General features: G+C 41.4%; 9 non-coding genes across 9 annotated transcripts; all 9 read left to right on the top strand.

The window, feature by feature from the left end:
- Positions 1-424: 424 nt before the first annotated feature.
- Positions 425-507, top strand: TRNAL-UAA (transfer RNA leucine (anticodon UAA)). Its single transcript has one exon. It is a non-coding gene; the product is annotated as a tRNA-Leu (tRNA).
- Positions 508-1735: 1228 nt separating this feature from the next.
- On the top strand, positions 1736-1818 carry TRNAL-UAA (transfer RNA leucine (anticodon UAA)). The gene has a single exon. It is a non-coding gene; the product is annotated as a tRNA-Leu (tRNA).
- A 1228-nt stretch (positions 1819-3046) lies between these two features.
- On the top strand, positions 3047-3129 carry TRNAL-UAA (transfer RNA leucine (anticodon UAA)). Its single transcript has one exon. It is a non-coding gene; the product is annotated as a tRNA-Leu (tRNA).
- A 1227-nt stretch (positions 3130-4356) lies between these two features.
- TRNAL-UAA (transfer RNA leucine (anticodon UAA)) lies at positions 4357-4439 on the top strand. The gene has a single exon. It is a non-coding gene; the product is annotated as a tRNA-Leu (tRNA).
- A 1227-nt stretch (positions 4440-5666) lies between these two features.
- On the top strand, positions 5667-5749 carry TRNAL-UAA (transfer RNA leucine (anticodon UAA)). The gene has a single exon. It is a non-coding gene; the product is annotated as a tRNA-Leu (tRNA).
- Positions 5750-6976: 1227 nt separating this feature from the next.
- Positions 6977-7059, top strand: TRNAL-UAA (transfer RNA leucine (anticodon UAA)). The gene has a single exon. It is a non-coding gene; the product is annotated as a tRNA-Leu (tRNA).
- A 2541-nt stretch (positions 7060-9600) lies between these two features.
- Positions 9601-9683, top strand: TRNAL-UAA (transfer RNA leucine (anticodon UAA)). Its single transcript has one exon. It is a non-coding gene; the product is annotated as a tRNA-Leu (tRNA).
- Positions 9684-10910: 1227 nt separating this feature from the next.
- TRNAL-UAA (transfer RNA leucine (anticodon UAA)) lies at positions 10911-10993 on the top strand. The gene has a single exon. It is a non-coding gene; the product is annotated as a tRNA-Leu (tRNA).
- A 1228-nt stretch (positions 10994-12221) lies between these two features.
- On the top strand, positions 12222-12304 carry TRNAL-UAA (transfer RNA leucine (anticodon UAA)). Its single transcript has one exon. It is a non-coding gene; the product is annotated as a tRNA-Leu (tRNA).
- The last annotated feature ends 689 nt before the right edge of the window (positions 12305-12993 follow it).

Raw genomic sequence — 12993 nt, 5'->3', positions numbered from 1 at the left:
AGAAGAAATTCTTGTGCGGTGTGCTAGAAATTTGAAAATTGAGAAAAAACTTGTTTTCCCATAAAACATACTTGACAAATCAGAGCCCCAAACAACAGAAAAAAAAAATATTTAAAAACGATGAACAATTTGAGGGTCACCTGCTACTTTGCTCTGTATGGGTGGTGGAGGTAGTGTGCCCCAATGGGCCAACATATGTTAAGCCCTCTTCACCCAAGGAAGAGGCTTTTCAGCAAGCCAGAGATTTTCATGGGATGTTGTTTCTTCCGGAGGACTGTCTTATGATATCAAGCAGTTAACCAGAGTTTCACAGAAAGATTCATCAAGGATACAGGAGGTCCATACTGTCCAGTGTCCAAGCATCCAAAGGCAGAGCGATCATACCCTTAAGCTCCAAATTCAAGTGCAGACTGTAACATCAACAACCAGGATGGCCGAGTGGTTAAGGCGTTGGACTTAAGATCCAATGGATATATATCCGCGTGGGTTCGAACGCCACTCCTGGTAAACTTTCTTGACGTCACTGAATGTCAAACAATGCCTTCTGCGCGCTATCCTGCACAAAACTCTTGGTATACTTCTGGCATCTTACGCCTCTAAGAAATCCTACAAGGAGTGTTTTTATCAGTCATATCTCCAAACTAATATCAATGTGTGATCTTTCAGCTTTTTGAAACAGTTCACAAGAAACATTGAGCTTCCTGGAAATGTACTTGTGGAGATGTGAATGCTTACAATCACCGGTATGGCATTCATTATGCTTTTGAGATTACTGCAAACACTGCTGCAAGTTTTGATTTTCTGCCAATCTGTTTCTTCAATACCACATGCCATCAGTAGAGGGACTCATTGTGAGGACTCTTGTCTGCAGCTATACCCAAGAATGGCATTGTGAGGTTAAAGCGCTAACAAAGAAGATACACAAATCCAACTGCAAAAGTTGCCAAAACCTGCAAGAAGTGTTTTCCACCAGCTGCAGTTTTCTAAGAGAGAACTATGAAGAAAGCCACTGGAAAGTAAAACTGGATTAACACATGGATTAGAGTTTGTTACAAGGCATAGGGCAGAATCCAAAGTCACCTTGATCAGGTTTCAATAGTTTAATAAAGCCACAACAGAGCTTTTTCAACCCCAGTCAAAATGTTATCTTTAACTTAAGCCCGATATTGCACATCATTGCTTAAAGAACAGTTCCTCCTTGACGTATGTTGGTGGCAGCATCAGACTGTGAGAATTTGTCCCCACAACAGGCTCTGGAGAACTTATAAGACTAGAGGAAGGAGTGCATGCTGCAAGCTCCAGTTAAGTCCTAGAAGAAATTCTTGTGCGGTGTGCTAGAAATTTGAAAATTGAGAAAAAAACTTGTTTTCCCATAAAACATACTTGACAAATCAGAGCCCCAAACAACAGAAAAAAATATATTTAAAAATGATGAACAATTTGAGGGTCACCTGCTACTTTGCTCTGTATGGGTGGTGGAGGTAGTGTGCCCCAATGGGCCAACATATGTTAAGCCCTCTTCACCCAATGAAGAGGCTTTTCAGCAAGCCAGAGATTTTCATGGGATGTTGTTTCTTCCGGAGGACTGTCTTATGATATCAAGCAGTTAACCAGAGTTTCACAGAAAGATTCATCAAGGATACAGGAGGTCCATACTGTCCAGTGTCCAAGCATCCAAAGGCAGAGCGATCATACCCTTAAGCTCCAAATTCAAGTGCAGACAGTAACATCAACAACCAGGATGGCTGAGTGGTTAAGGCGTTGGACTTAAGATCCAATGGATATATATCCGCCTGGGTTCGAACCCCACTCCTGGTAAACGTTCTTGATGTCACTGAATGTCAAACAATGCCTTCTGCGCGCTATCCTGCACAAAACTCTTGGTATACTTCTGGCATCTTACGCCTCTAAGAAATCCTACAAGGAGTGTTTTTATCAGTCATATCTCCAAACTAATATCAATGTGTGATCTTTCAGCTTTTTGAAACAGTTCACAAGAAACATTGAGCTTCCTGGAAATGTACTTGTGGAGATGTGAATGCTTACAATCACCGGTATGGCATTCATTATGCTTTTGAGATTACTGCAAACACTGCTGCAAGTTTTGATTTTCTGCCAATCTGTTTCTTCAATACCACATGCCATCAGTAGAGGGACTCATTGTGAGGACTCTTGTCTGCAGCTATACCCAAGAATGGCATTGTGAGGTTAAAGCGCTAACAAAGAAGATACACAAATCCAACTGCAAAAGTTGCCAAAACCTGCAAGAAGTGTTTTCCACCAGCTGCAGTTTTCTAAGAGAGAACTATGAAGAAAGCCACTGGAAAGTAAAACTGGATTAACACATGGACTAGAGTTTGTTACAAGGCATAGGGCAGAATCCAAAGTCACCTTGATCAGGTTTCAATAGTTTAATAAAGCCACAACAGAGCTTTTTCAACCCCAGTCAAAATGTTATCTTTAACTTAAGCCCGATATTGCACATCATTGCTTAAAGAACAGTTCCTCCTTGACGTATGTTGGTGGCAGCATCAGACTGTGAGAATTTGTCCCCACAACAGGCTCTGGAGAACTTATAAGACTAGAGGAAGGAGTGCATGCTGCAAGCTCCAGTTAAGTCCTAGAAGAAATTCTTGTGCGGTGTGCTAGAAATTTGAAAATTGAGAAAAAACTTGTTTTCCCATAAAACATACTTGACAAATCAGATCCCCAAACAACAGAAAAAAAAAATATTTAAAAACGATGAACAATTTGAGGGTCACCTGCTACTTTGCTCTGTATGGGTGGTGGAGTTAGTGTGCCCCAATGGGCCAACATATGCTAAGCCCTCTTCACCCAATGAAAAGGCTTTTCAGCAAGCCAGAGATTTTCATGGGATGTTGTTTCTTCCGGAGGACTGTCTTATGATATCAAGCAGTTAACCAGAGTTTCACAGAAAGATTCATCAAGGATACAGGAGGTCCATACTGTCCAGTGTCCAAGCATCCAAAGGCAGAGCGATCATACCCTTAAGCTCCCAATTCAAGTGCAGACTGTCACATCAGCAACCAGGATGGCCGAGTGTTTAAGGCGTTGGACTTAAGATCCAATGGATATATATCCGCGTGGGTTTGAACCCCACTCCTGGAAACCTTTCTTGCTGTCACTGAATGTAAAACAATGCCTTCTGCGCGCTATCCTGCACAAAACTCTTGGTATACTTCTGGCATCTTACGCCTCTAAGAAATCCTACAAGGAGTGTTTTTATCAGTCATATCTCCAAACTAATATCAATGTGTGATCTTTCAGCTTTTTGAAACAGTTCACAAGAAACATTGAGCTTCCTGGAAATGTACTTGTGGAGATGTGAATGCTTACAATCACCGGTATGGCATTCATTATGCTTTTGAGATTACTGCAAACACTGCTGCAAGTTTTGATTTTCTGCCAATCTGTTTCTTCAATACCACATGCCATCAGTAGAGGGACTCATTGTGAGGACTCTTGTCTGCAGCTATACCCAAGAATGGCATTGTGAGGTTAAAGCGCTAACAAAGAAGATACACAAATCCAACTGCAAAAGTTGCCAAAACCTGCAAGAAGTGTTTTCCACCAGCTGCAGTTTTCTAAGAGAGAACTATGAAGAAAGCCACTGCAAAGTAAAACTGGATTAACACATGGATTAGAGTTTGTTACAAGGCATAGGGCAGAATCCAAAGTCACCTTGATCAGGTTTCAATAGTTTAATAAAGCCACAACAGAGCTTTTTCAACCCCAGTCAAAATGTTATCTTTAACTTAAGCCCGATATTGCACATCATTGCTTAAAGAACAGTTCCTCCTTGACGTATGTTGGTGGCAGCATCAGACTGTGAGAATTTGTCCCCACAACAGGCTCTGGAGAACTTATAAGACTAGAGGAAGGAGTGCATGCTGCAAGCTCCAGTTAAGTCCTAGAAGAAATTCTTGTGCGGTGTGCTAGAAATTTGAAAATTGAGAAAAAACTTGTTTTCCCATAAAACATACTTGACAAATCAGAGCCCCAAACAACAGAAAAAAAAATATTTAAAAATGATGAACAATTTGAGGGTCACCTGCTACTTTGCTCTGTATGGGTGGTGGAGGTAGTGTGCCCCAATGGGCCAACATATGCTAAGCCCTCTTCACCCAATGAAAAGGCTTTTCAGCAAGCCAGAGATTTTCATGGGATGTTGTTTCTTCCGGAGGACTGTCTTATGATATCAAGCAGTTAACCAGAGTTTCACAGAAAGATTCATCAAGGATACAGGAGGTCCATACTGTCCAGTGTCCAAGCATCCAAAGGCAGAGCGATCATACCCTTAAGCTCCCAATTCAAGTGCAGACTGTAACATCAACAACCAGTATGGCCGAGTGGTTAAGGCATTGGACTTAAGATCCAATGGATATATATCCGCGTGGGTTCGAAACCCACTCCTGGTAAACTTTCTTGACGTCACTGAATGTCAAACAATGACGTCTGCGCGCTATCCTGCACAAAACTCTTGGTATACTTCTGGCATCTTACGCCTCTAAGAAATCCTACAAGGAGTGTTTTTATCAGTCATATCTTCAAACTAATATCAATGTGTGATCTTTCAGCTTTTTGAAACAGTTCACAAGAAACATTGAGCTTCCTGGAAATGTACTTGTGGAGATGTGAATGCTTACAATCACCGGTATGGCATTCATTATGCTTTTGAGATTACTGCAAACACTGCTGCAAGTTTTGATTTTCTGCCAATCTGTTTCTTCAATACCACATGCCATCAGTAGAGGGACTCATTGTGAGGACTCTTGTCTGCAGCTATACCCAAGAATGGCATTGTGAGGTTAAAGCGCTAACAAAGAAGATACACAAATCCAACTGCAAAAGTTGCCAAAACCTGCAAGAAGTGTTTTCCACCAGCTGCAGTTTTCTAAGAGAGAACTACGAAGAAAGCCACTGGAAAGTAAAACTGGATTAACACATGGACTAGAGTTTGTTACAAGGCATAGGGCAGAATCCAAAGTCACCTTGATCAGGTTTCAATAGTTTAATAAAGCCACAACAGAGCTTTTTCAACCCCAGTCAAAATGTTATCTTTAACTTAAGCCCAATATTGCACATCATTGCTTAAAGAACAGTTCCTCCTTGACGTATGTTGGTGGCAGCATCAGACTGTGAGAATTTGTCCCCACAACAGGCTCTGGAGAACTTATAAGACTAGAGGAAGGAGTGCATGCTGCAAGCTCCAGTTAAGTGCTAGAAGAAATTCTTGTGCGGTGTGCTAGAAATTTGAAAATTGAGAAAAAACTTGTTTTCCCATAAAACATACTTGACAAATCAGAGCCCCAAACAACAGAAAAAAAAATATTTAAAAACGATGAACAATTTGAGGGTCACCTGCTACTTTGCTCTGTATGGGTGGTGGAGGTAGTGTGCCCCAATGGGCCAACATATGTTAAGCCCTCTTCACCCAATGAAGAGGCTTTTCAGCAAGCCAGAGATTTTCATGGGATGTTGTTTCTTCCGGAGGACTGTCTTATGATATCGAGCAGTTAACCAGAGTTTCACAGAAAGATTCATCAAGGATACAGGAGGTCCATACTGTCCAGTGTCCAAGCATCCAAAGGCAGAGCGATCATACCCTTAAGCTCCAAATTCAAGTGCAGACTGTAACATCAACAACCAGGATGGCCGAGTGGTTAAGGCGTTGGACTTAAGATCCAATGGATATATATCCGCGTGGGTTCGAACCCCACTCCTGGTAAACTTTCTTGACGTCACTGAATGTCAAACAATGCCTTCTGCGCGTTATCCTGCACAAAACTCTTGGTATACTTCTGGCATCTTACGCCTCTAAGAAATCCTACAAGGAGTGTTTTTATCAGTCATATCTCCAAACTAATATCAATGTGTGATCTTTCAGCTTTTTGAAACAGTTCACAAGAAACATTGAGCTTCCTGGAAATGTACTTGTGGAGATGTGAATGCTTACAATCACCGGTATGGCATTCATTATGCTTTTGAGATTACTGCAAACACTGCTGCAAGTTTTGATTTTCTGCCAATCTGTTTCTTCAATACCACATGCCATCAGTAGAGGGACTCATTGTGAGGACTCTTGTCTGCAGCTATACCCAAGAATGGCATTGTGAGGTTAAAGCGCTAACAAAGAAGATACACAAATCCAACTGCAAAAGTTGCCAAAACCTGCAAGAAGTGTTTTCCACCAGCTGCAGTTTTCTAAGAGAGAACTATGAAGAAAGCCACTGGAAAGTAAAACTGGATTAACACATGGATTAGAGTTTGTTACAAGGCATAGGGCAGAATCCAAAGTCACTTTGATCAGGTTTCAATAGTTTAATAAAGCCACAACAGAGCTTTTTCAACCCCAGTCAAAATGTTATCTTTAACTTAAGCCCGATATTGCACATCATTGCTTAAAGAACAGTTCCTCCTTGACGTATGTTGGTGGCAGCATCAGACTGTGAGAATTTGTCCCCACAACAGGCTCTGGAGAACTTATAAGACTAGAGGAAGGAGTGCATGCTGCAAGCTCCAGTTAAGTCCTAGAAGAAATTCTTGTGCGGTGTGCTAGAAATTTGAAAATTGAGAAAAAACTTGTTTTCCCATAAAACATACTTGACAAATCAGAGCCCCAAACAACAGAAAAAAAAATATTTAAAAATGATGAACAATTTGAGGGTCACCTGCTACTTTGCTCTGTATGGGTGGTGGAGGTAGTGTGCCCCAATGGGCCAACATATGTTAAGCCCTCTTCACCCAATGAAGAGGCTTTTCAGCAAGCCAGAGATTTTCATGGGATGTTGTTTCTTCTGGAGGACTGTCTTATGATATCAAGCAGTTAACCAGAGTTTCACAGAAAGATTCATCAAGGATACAGGAGGTCCATACTGTCCAGTGTCCAAGCATCCAAAGGCAGAGCGATCATACCCTTAAGCTCCAAATTCAAGTGCAGACTGTAACATCAACAACCAGGTTGGCCGAGTGGTTAAGGCGTTGGACTTAAGATCCAATGGATATATATCCGCGTGGGTTCGAACCCCACTCCTGGTAAACTTTCTTGACATCACTGACTTGACATCAAACAATGCCTTCTGCGCGCTATCCTGCACAAAACTCTTGGTATACTTCTGGCATCTTACGCCTCTAAGAAATCCTACAAGGAGTGTTTTTATCAGTCATATCTCCAAACTAATATCAATGTGTGATCTTTCAGCTTTTTGAAACAGTTCACAAGAAACATTGAGCTTCCTGGAAATGTACTTGTGGAGATGTGAATGCTTACAATCACCGGTATGGCATTCATTATGCTTTTGAGATTACTGCAAACACTGCTGCAAGTTTTGATTTTCTGCCAATCTGTTTCTTCAATACCACATGCCATCAGTAGAGGGACTCATTGTGAGGACTCTTGTCTGCAGCTATACCCAAGAATGGCATTGTGAGGTTAAAGCGCTAACAAAGAAGATACACAAATCCAACTGCAAAAGTTGCCAAAACCTGCAAGAAGTGTTTTCCACCAGCTGCAGTTTTCTAAGAGAGAACTATGAAGAAAGCCACTGGAAAGTAAAACTGGATTAACACATGGACTAGAGTTTGTTACAAGGCATAGGGCAGAATCCAAAGTCACCTTGATCAGGTTTCAATAGTTTAATAAAGCCACAACAGAGCTTTTTCAACCCCAGTTAAAATGTTATCTTTAACTTAAGCCCGATATTGCACATCATTGCTTAAAGAACAGTTCCTCCTTGACGTATGTTGGTGGCAGCATCAGACTGTGAGAATTTGTCCCCACAACAGGCTCTGGAGAACTTATAAGACTAGAGGAAGGAGTGCATGCTGCAAGCTCCAGTTAAGTCCTAGAAGAAATTCTTGTGCGGTGTGCTAGAAATTTGAAAATTGAGAAAAAACTTGTTTTCCCATAAAACATACTTGACAAATCAGAGCCCCAAACAACAGAAAAAAAAATATTTAAAAATGATGAACAATTTGAGGGTCACCTGCTACTTTGCTCTGTATGGGTGGTGGAGGTAGTGAGCCCCAATGGGCCAACATATGTTAAGCCCTCTTCACCCAATGAAGAGGCTTTTCAGCAAGCCAGAGATTTTCATGGGATGTTGTTTCTTCCGGAGGACTGTCTTATGATATCAAGCAGTTAACCAGAGTTTCACAGAAAGATTCATCAAGGATACAGGAGGTCCATACTGTCCAGTGTCCAAGCATCCAAAGGCAGAGCGATCATACCCTTAAGCTCCCAATTCAAGTGCAGACTGTTACATCAGCAACCAGGATGGCCAAGTGGTTGAGGCGTTGGACTTCAGATCCAATAGATATATATCTGCGTGGGTTCGAACCCCACTCCTGGTAAACTTTCTTGACGTCACTGAATGTCAAACAATGCCTTCTGCGCGCTATCCTGCACAAAACTCTTGGTATACTTCTGGCATCTTACGCCTCTAAGAAATCCTACAAGGAGTGTTTTTATCAGTCATATCTCCAAACTAATATCAATGTGTGATCTTTCAGCTTTTTGAAACAGTTCACAAGAAACATTGAGCTTCCTGGAAATGTACTTGTGGAGATGTGAATGCTTACAATCACCGGTATGGCATTCATTATGCTTTTGAGATTACTGCAAACACTGCTGCAAGTTTCGATTTTCTGCCAATCTGTTTCTTCAATACCACATGCCATCAGTAGAGGGACTCATTGTGAGGACTCTTGTCTGCAGCTATACCCAAGAATGGCATTGTGAGGTTAAAGCGCTAACAAAGAAGATACACAAATCCAACTGCAAAAGTTGGCGAAACCTGCAAGAAGTGTTTTCCACCAGCTGCAGTTTTCTAAGAGAGAACTATGAAGAAAGCCACTGGAAAGTAAAACTGGATTAACACATGGATTAGAGTTTGTTACAAGGCATAGGGCAGAATCCAAAGTCACCTTGATCAGGTTTCAATAGTTTAATAAAGCCACAACAGAGCTTTTTCAACCCCAGTCAAAATGTTATCTTTAACTTAAGCCCGATATTGCACATCATTGCTTAAAGAACAGTTCCTCCTTGACGTATGTTGGTGGCAGCATCAGACTGTGAGAATTTGTCCCCACAACAGGCTCTGGAGAACTTATAAGACTAGAGGAAGGAGTGCATGCTGCAAGCTCCAGTTAAGTCCTAGAAGAAATTCTTGTGCGGTGTGCTAGAAATTTGAAAATTGAGAAAAAAACTTGTTTTCCCATAAAACATACTTGACAAATCAGAGCCCCAAAACAGGAAAAAAAAATATTTAAAAATGATGAACAATTTGAGGGTCACCTGCTACTTTGCTCTGTATGGGTGGTGGAGGTAGTGTGCCCCAATGGGCCAACATATGTTAAGCCCTCTTCACCCAATGAAGAGGCTTTTCAGCAAACCAGAGATTTTCATGGGATGTTGTTTCTTCCGGAGGACTGTCTTATGATATCAAGCAGTTAACCAGAGTTTCACAGAAAGATTCATCAAGGATACAGGAGGTCCATACTGTCCAGTGTCCAAGCATCCAAAGGCAGAGCGATCATACCCTTAAGCTCCAAATTCAAGTGCAGACAGTAACATCAACAACCAGGATGGCTGAGTGGTTAAGGCGATGGACTTAAGATCCAATGGATATATATCCGCGTGGGTTCAAACCCCACTCCTGGTAAACTTTCTTGACGTCACTGAATGTCAAACAATGCCTTCTGCGCGCTATCCTGCACAAAACTCTTGGTATACTTCTGGCATCTTACGCCTCTAAGAAATCCTACAAGGAGTGTTTTTATCAGTCATATCTCCAAACTAATATCAATGTGTGATCTTTCAGCTTTTTGAAACAGTTCACAAGAAACATTGAGCTTCCTGGAAATGTACTTGTGGAGATGTGAATGCTTACAATCACCGGTATGGCATTCATTATGCTTTTGAGATTACTGCAAACACTGCTGCAAGTTTTGATTTTCTGCCAATCTGTTTCTTCAATACCACATGCCATCAGTAGAGGGACTCATTGTGAGGACTCTTGTCTGCAGCTATACCCAAGAATGGCATTGTGAGGTTAAAGCGCTAACAAAGAAGATACACAAATCCAACTGCAAAAGTTGCCAAAACCTGCAAGAAGTGTTTTCCACCAGCTGCAGTTTTCTAAGACAGATCTATGAAGAAAGCCACTGGAAAGTAAAACTGGATTAACACATGGACTAGAGTTTGTTACAAGGCATAGGGCAGAATCCAAAGTCACCTTGATCAGGTTTCAATAGTTTAATAAAGCCACAACAGAGCTTTTTCAACCCCAGTCAAAATGTTATCTTTAACTTAAGCCCGATATTGCACATCATTGCTTAAAGAACAGTTCCTCCTTGACGTATGTTGGTGGCAGCATCAGACTGTGAGAATTTGTCCCCACAACAGGCTCTGGAGAACTTATAAGACTAGAGGAAGGAGTGCATGCTGCAAGCTCCAGTTAAGTCCTAGAAGAAATTCTTGTGCGGTGTGCTAGAAATTTGAAAATTGAGAAAAAACTTGTTTTCCCATAAAACATACTTGACAAATCAGAGCCCCAAACAACAGAAAAAAAAATATTTAAAAATGATGAACAATTTGAGGGTCACCTGCTACTTTGCTCTGTATGGGTGGTGGAGGTAGTGAGCCCCAATGGGCCAACATATGTTAAGCCCTCTTCACCCAATGAAGAGGCTTTTCAGCAAGCCAGAGATTTTCATGGGATGTTGTTTCTTCCGGAGGACTGTCTTATGATATCAAGCAGTTAACCAGAGTTTCACAGAAAGATTCATCAAGGATACAGGAGGTCCATACTGTCCAGTGTCCAAGCATCCAAAGGCAGAGCGATCATACCCTTAAGCTCCAAATTCAAGTGCAGACTGTACCATCAACAACCAGGATGGCCGAGTGGTTAAGGCGTTGGACTTAAGATCCAATGGATATATATCCTCGTGGGTTCGAACCCCACTCCTGGTGAACTTTCTTGATGTCACTGAATGTCAAACAATGCCTTCTGCGCGCTATCCTGCACAAAACTCTTGGTATACTTCTGGCATCTTACGCCTCTAAGAAATCCTACAAGGAGTGTTTTTATCAGTCATATCTCCAAACTAATATCAATGTGTGATCTTTCAGCTTTTTGAAACAGTTCACAAGAAACATTGAGCTTCCTGGAAATGTACTTGTGGAGATGTGAATGCTTACAATCACCGGTATGGCATTCATTATGCTTTTGAGATTACTGCAAACACTGCTGCAAGTTTTGATTTTCTGCCAATCTGTTTCTTCAATACCACATGCCATCAGTAGAGGGACTCATTGTGAGGACTCTTGTCTGCAGCTATACCCAAGAATGGCATTGTGAGGTTAAAGCGCTAACAAAGAAGATACACAAATCCAACTGCAAAAGTTGCCAAAACCTGCAAGAAGTGTTTTCCACCAGCTGCAGTTTTCTAAGAGAGAACTATGAAGAAAGCCACTGGAAAGTAAAACTGGATTAACACATGGATTAGAGTTTGTTACAAGGCATAGGGCAGAATCCAAAGTCACCTTGATCAGGTTTCAATAGTTTAATAAAGCCACAACAGAGCTTTTTCAACCCCAGTCAAAATGTTATCTTTAACTTAAGCCCGATATTGCACATCATTGCTTAAAGAACAGTTCCACCTTGACGTATGTTGGTGGCAGCATCAGACTGTGAGAATTTGTCCCCACAACAGGCTCTGGAGAACTTATAAGACTAGAGGAAGGAGTGCATGCTGCAAGCTCCAGTTAAGTCCTAGAAGAAATTCTTGTGCGGTGTGCTAGAAATTTGAAAATTGAGAAAAAACTTGTTTTCCCATAAAACATACTTGACAAATCAGAGCCCCAAACAACAGGAAAAAAAAATATTTAAAAACGATGAACAATTTGAGGGTCACCTGCTACTTTGCTCTGTATGGGTGGTGGAGTTAGTGTGCCCCAATGGGCCAACATATGCTAAGCCCTCTTCACCCAATGAAAAGGCTTTTCAGCAAGCCAGAGATTTTCATGGGATGTTGTTTCTTCCGGAGGACTGTCTTATGATATCAAGCAGTTAACCAGAGTTTCACAGAAAGATTCATCAAGGATACAGGAGGTCCATACTGTCCAGTGTCCAAGCATCCAAAGGCAGAGCGATCATACCCTTAAGCTCCCAATTCAAGTGCAGACTGTAACATCAACAACCAGGATGGCCGAGTGGTTAAGGCGTTGGACTTAAGGTCCAATGGATATATATCCGCGTGGGTTCGAAACCCACTCCTGGTAAACTTTCTTGACGTCACTGAATGTCAAACAATGACGTCTGTGCGCTATCCTGCACAAAACTCTTGGTATACTTCTGGCATCTTACGCCTCTAAGAAATCCTACAAGGAGTGTTTTTATCAGTCATATCTTCAAACTAATATCAATGTGTGATCTTTCAGCTTTTTGAAACAGTTCACAAGAAACATTGAGCTTCCTGGAAATGTACTTGTGGAGATGTGAATGCTTACAATCACTGGTATGGCATTCATTATGCTTTTGAGATTACTGCAAACACTGCTGCAAGTTTTGATTTTCTGCCAATCTGTTTCTTCAATACCACATGCCATCAGTAGAGGGACTCATTGTGAGGACTCTTGTCTGCAGCTATACCCAAGAATGGCATTGTGAGGTTAAAGCGCTAACAAAGAAGATACACAAATCCAACTGCAAAAGTTGCCAAAACCTGCAAGAAGTGTTTTCCACCAGCTGCAGTTTTCTAAGAGAGAACTATGAAGAAAGCCACTGGAAAGTAAAACTGGATTAACACATGGACTAGAGTTTGTTACAAGGCATAGGGCAGAATCCAAAGTCACCTTGATCAGGTTTCAATAGTTTAATAAAGCCACAACAGAGCTTTTTCAACTCCAGTCAAAATGTTATCTTTAACTTAAGCCCGATATTGCACATCGTTGCTTAAAGAACAGTTCCT

Source organism: Hyperolius riggenbachi, chromosome 4 (genome assembly GCF_040937935.1).
Source record: "Hyperolius riggenbachi isolate aHypRig1 chromosome 4, aHypRig1.pri, whole genome shotgun sequence".
Lineage (NCBI taxonomy): Eukaryota > Metazoa > Chordata > Amphibia > Anura > Hyperoliidae > Hyperolius > Hyperolius riggenbachi.
This window is presented reverse-complemented; position numbering and strand designations above follow the sequence as displayed.